Below are 6,643 nucleotides of genomic sequence, written 5' to 3' on the forward strand. Positions count from 1 at the left end.
AACCTGTTACGTACTAACGTATAACGTTATATACTAGTACGTACTAACGTTTAACGTTATATACTAGTACGTAGTAACGTATAACGTAATATACTAGTACGTAACAACGTATAACGTTATATACTATTACGTACTAACGTATAACGTTATATACTAGTACGTACTAACGTATAACGTAATTTACTATTACGCAATAACGTATACGCTATGTAGTATTAGCTTATGACGTATAACGTTATATAGTATTACCTTATAACGTATAAAGTTATATACTATTACGTACTAACGCATAACGTTATATACTATTACGTACTAACGTATAGCGATATATACTATTACGTACTAACGTATAACGTTATATACCAGTACGTACTAACGTATAACGTAATTTACTATTACGCAATAACGTATACGCTATGTAGTATTAGCTTATGGCGTATAACGTTATATAGTATTACCTTATAACGTATAACGTTATATACTATTACGTACTAACGTATAACGTTATATACTATTACGTAATGTCGTATAACGTTATGTAGTATTACCTTATGACGTATAACGATATGTAGTATTACCTTATAACGTATAACGTTACATATAATTACGTAATGACGTATAACGTTATGTATTATTACCATATGACGTATAACGTTATGTAGTATTACCTTATAACGTATAACGTTATATACTATTACATACTAACGTATAACGTTATATACTACTACGTAATAACGTATAACGTTATATACTATTACGTACTAACGTATAACGTTAAATACTACTACGTAATAGCGTATTACGTTATATACTATTGCGTTATGACGTACAACGTTATATACTATTACGTAATAATGTATAACGTTCTACACTATTACGTAATAACGTATAACGTTATTTACTATTACGTACTAACGTATAACGTTATAAACTATTACGTACTAACGTATAACGTAATATACTATTACGTAATAACGTATAACGTTATATACCATTACGTAATAACGTATAACGTTCTACACTACTACGTAATAACGTATAACGACATATACTATTACGTACTAACGTATAACGATATATACTAGTACGTACTAACGTACTACGTAATTTACTATTACGTAATAACGTATAATGTTATATACTATGACGTAATGACGTATAACGTTATATACTCTTACGTACTAACATTTAACGTTATATACTAGTACGTAGTAACGTATAACGTTATATACTACTACGTACAAACGTATAACGTTATATACTATGACATAATAACGTATAACGTTATATACTATTACATAATATCGTATAACGTTATAAACTATTACATTATGACGTACAACGTTATATACTATTACGTACTAACGTATAACGTTATATACTATTACGTAATAACGTATAACGTTATATACTATTACGTACTAACGTATAACGTTATATACTCGTACGTACTAACGTATAACGTTATATACTATTACGTAATGACGTATAAAGTTATGTAGTATTACCTTATAACGTATAACGTTATTTAGTATTGCCTTATAAAGTATAATGTTAGATATAATTACCTAATGACGTATAACGTTATGTAATATTACCATATGACGTATAACGTTATGTAGTATTACCTTATAACGTATAACGTTATATACTATTACATACTAACGTATAACGTTAATATAATACTACGTAATGACGTATAACGTTATATACTATTACGTTAATACGTACAGCGTTATATACTATTACGTACTAACGTATAACGTTCTAAACTATTACGTACTAACGTATAACGTAATATACTATTACGTAATAACGTATAACGTTATATACCATTACGTAATAACGTATAACGTTCTACACCATTACGTAATAACGTATAACGTTATATACTATTACGTACTAACGTATAACGTTATATACTAGTACGTACTAACGTATAACGTTATATACTATTACGTAATGACGTATAAAGTTATGTAGTATTACCTCATAACGTATAACGTTATTTAGTATTGCGTTAATACGTACAACGTTATATACTATTACATAATAACGTATAACGTTATATACTATTACATAATAACGCATAACGTTATAAACTATTACATTATGACGTATAACGTTATATACTATTACGTACTAACATATAACGTTATATACTATTACGTAATAACGTATAACGTTATATACTATTACGTACTAACGTATAACGTTATATACTAGTACGTACTAACGTATAACGTTATATACTATTACGTAATGACGTATAAAGTTATGTAGTATTACCTTATAACGTATAACGTTATTTAGTATTGCCTTATAAAGTATAACATTAGATATAATTTCGTAATGACGTATAACGTTATGTAATATTACCATATGACGTATAACGTTATGTAGTATTACCTTATAACGTATGACGTTATATACTATTACATACTAACGTATAAAGTTAATATAATACTACGTAATAACGTATAACGTTATATACTATTGCGTTAATACGTACAACGTTATATACTATTACGTACTAACGTATAACGTAATATACTATTACGTAATAACGTATAACGTTATATACCATTACGTAATAACGTATAACGTTCTACACTATTACGTAATAACGTATAACGTTATATACTATTACGTACTAAGGTATAACGTTATATACTAGTACGTACTAACGTATAACGTTCTACACTATTACGTAATAACGTATAACGATATATACTATTCCGTACTAACGTATAACGTTATATACTAGAACGTACTAACGTATAACGTAATTTACTATTACGTAATAACGTATAACGTAATATACTATTACGTAATAACGTATAACGTTATATACCATTACGTAATAACGTATAACGTTCTACACTATTACGTAATAACGTATAACGATATATACTACTCCGTACTAACGTATAACGTTATATACTATTACGTAATAACGTATAACGTTATAAACTATTACATTATGACGTATAACGTTATATAATATTACGTACTAACGTATAACGTTATATACTATTACGTAATAACGTATAACGTTATATACTATTACGTACTAACGTATAACTTTATATACTAGTACGTACTAACGTATAACGTTATATACTATTACGTAATAACATACAAAGTTATGTAGTATTACCTTATAACGTATAACGTTATTTAGTATTGCCTTATAAAGTATAACGTTAGATATAATTACGTAATGACGTATAACGTTATGTAATATTACCATATGACGTATAACGTTATGTAGTATTACCTTATAACGTATGACATTATATACTATTACATACTAACGTATAACGTTAATATAATACTACGTAATGACGTATAACGTTATATACTATTGCGTTAATACGTACAACGTTATATACTATTACGTACTAACGTATAACGTTCTAAACTATTACGTACTAACGTATAACGTAATATACTATTACGAACTAACGTATAACGTTATATACTAGTACGTACTAACGTATAACGTTATATACTATTACGTAATGACGTATAAAGTTATGTAGTATTACCTTATAACGTATAACTTTATTTAGTATTGCCTTATAAAGTATAACATTAGATATAATTTCGTAATGACGTATAACGCTATGTAATAATACCATATGACGTATAACGTTATGTAGTATTACCTTATAACGTATGACGTTATATACTATTACATACTAACGTATAAAGTTAATATAATACTACGTAATAACGTATAACGTTATATACTATTGCGTTAATATGTACAACGTTATATACTATTACGTACTAACGTATAACGTAATATACTATTACGTAATAACGTATAACGTTATATACCATTACGTAATGACGTATAACGTTCTACACTATTACGTAATAACGTATAACGTTATATACTATTACGTACTAACGTATAACGGTATATACTAGTACGTACTAACGTATAACGTTCTACACTATTACGTAATAACGTATAACGATATATACTATTCCGTACTGACGTATAACGTTATATACTAGTACGTACTAACGTATAACGTAATTTACTATTACGTAATAACGTATAACGTAATATACTATTTCGTAATAACGTATAACGTTATATACCATTACGTAATAACGTATAACGTTCTACACTATTACGTAATAACGTATAACGATATATACTATTCCGTACTAACGTATAACGTTATATACTAGAACGTACTAACGTATAACGTAATTTACTATTACATAATAACGCATAACGTTATAAACTATTACATTATGACGTATAACGTTATATACTATTACGTACTAACGTATAACGTTATATACAGTAGCGGACAAAAGTTTAAGACGATGATTTGTAAACCGGATTACAAACATCTTATACGCATATTGTTCTTCTATTCGGTTTGTCTCTTTGGAATAACGTAGCTGTATGTTTGACCTTCGTAACCTCAGACAGTCAGTTGTTAAATACAAACAATGTAGGAGTTACAACAGTTAGTTACCGCCTAGCACTTGGAAACAGTGGACATTAGTTTAAGACGATCTGTGTAAAACGTGAGTACGAGTACAGTTTTTGAACATTTTGATTCTGGAATGTCAAAATCATTGTTTAGTGTACCTTTTATTGCTTAAAATTCATTTAGGTAGGAACAGACTATGGGTAAATCAAAGAATTTACTTGAAAACGAAAGGGAACAAATCGTAAGGCTGCGAAAGCAAAGTAAAACCTTCACCGAAATAGCAAATATAGTGAACAGGTCAGAAACAGCTTGTAAACAAGCTTGGTATAAATGTTTAAAGACAGGCATGTATTGCGATCAACCGAAAAACGGAAGACCACGGAAAACAACACCGAAAATGGATCGCCGGATTCATCGATTGAGCGAAAAGGATCGTTTTCGTAGTGCAAATAATATTGCTGCGGAGATAAACTATGAAAACGATACACAAATTAGTGCTAGAACTGTTAGGAGAAGATTAGAAGACTTTAACTTAAGAGGACGAAAACCCCAAAAGAAACCACTGCTGAGTTCTAGGAATCGAAAAAGACGACTTGCATTTGCTAAAGCTCATAAGCATTGGACAAGTGAAGATTGGCAAAAGGTATTGTTTTCTGACGAATCGAAATTCAATCGCGTCTGTTCTGACGGGATACGGTACGTTAGACGTCGAATTGGCGAAAGTTTGAAAACACAGTGCGTTTTAAAAACTCTTAAACATGGTGGTGGCAACGTTATGGTGTGGGCGTGTTTTTCTCGAAGCGGCCCTGGTCCGATATGTCGTATCAATGGAATTATGGACCGTTTTCAATACAAGGACATACTCAAGAACACAATGTTACCTTTTGCACGCAACAATATGAGTGATGATTTTATTTTTCAAAATGATAATGATCCGAAGCACACGGCTCGGGTTGTGAAACAGTTTTTTCAAGAAGAAAATATCACCGTGCTGCCGTGGCCGTCGCAATCACCAGACATTAACCCAATCGAGAATTTGTGAAGCATCATAAAAAAGACAGTACAAGGTTATAAACCGAAAAATTTAAATGAACTTTACTCTACGATTGAAACAGCCTGGAATAATATTACGGTAGATTAATATAAAAAATTAATAGATTCTATGCCAAGAAGATGTACCGAAGGGATAAGAAATAACGGATATTGAACAAAATATTGAATTTAAACAAAAATTGTGTATATTTTTTAACCAAAAATTAATATTTTTTGTATAGTCTTAAACTTTTGACCGACGAAATATTATACAGATTTCGTTCCTTTTTTATAACTTAGCTATTGAGCAAAATATCAAAATGAAATTTTTTTCTAAGTGTACAAACAAATGTACAATTAGTTAATACCAAAAGTAGAACACCGTATTTATATTTTTTATGGAAAGTAAATCAATTATTTATTTCTTCCATTTCGTCTTAAACTTTTGTCCGCTACTGTAATACTACATAACGTTATACGTAATATGGTAATAATACATAACGTTATACGTCATTACGTAATTATATGTAACTTTATACGTTATAAGGTAATACTACATATCGTTATACGTCATAAGGTAATACTACATAACGTTATACGACATTACGTAATAGTATATAACGTTATACGTTAGTACGTAATAGTATATAACGTTATACGTTATAAAGTAATACTAGATAACGTGATACGTCATAATCTAATACTACATAGCGTATACGATATTGCGTAATAGTAAATTACGTTATACGTGAGTACGTACTAGTATATAACGTTATACGTTAGTACGTTATAGTATATATCGCTATACGTTATTACGTAATAGTGTAGAACGTTATACGTTATTACGTAATAGTATATTACGTTACACGTAAGTACGTAATAGTTTATAACGTTATACGTTAGTACGTAATAGTTTATAACGTTATACGTTAGTACGAAATAGTATATACCGTTACACGTTATTACGTAATAGTGTAGGACGTTATACGTTATTACGTAATTGTATATAACGTTTTACGTTATTACGTAATAGTATATTACGTTATACGTTAGAACGTAATAGTTTATAACGTTATACGTTAGTACGTAATAGTTTATAACGTTATACGTTAGTACGAAATAGTATATACCGTTACACGTTATTACGT

The sequence above is a fragment of the Bombus pascuorum genome, unplaced genomic scaffold (genome assembly GCF_905332965.1).
Source record: "Bombus pascuorum unplaced genomic scaffold, iyBomPasc1.1, whole genome shotgun sequence".
Classification (NCBI taxonomy): domain Eukaryota; kingdom Metazoa; phylum Arthropoda; class Insecta; order Hymenoptera; family Apidae; genus Bombus; species Bombus pascuorum.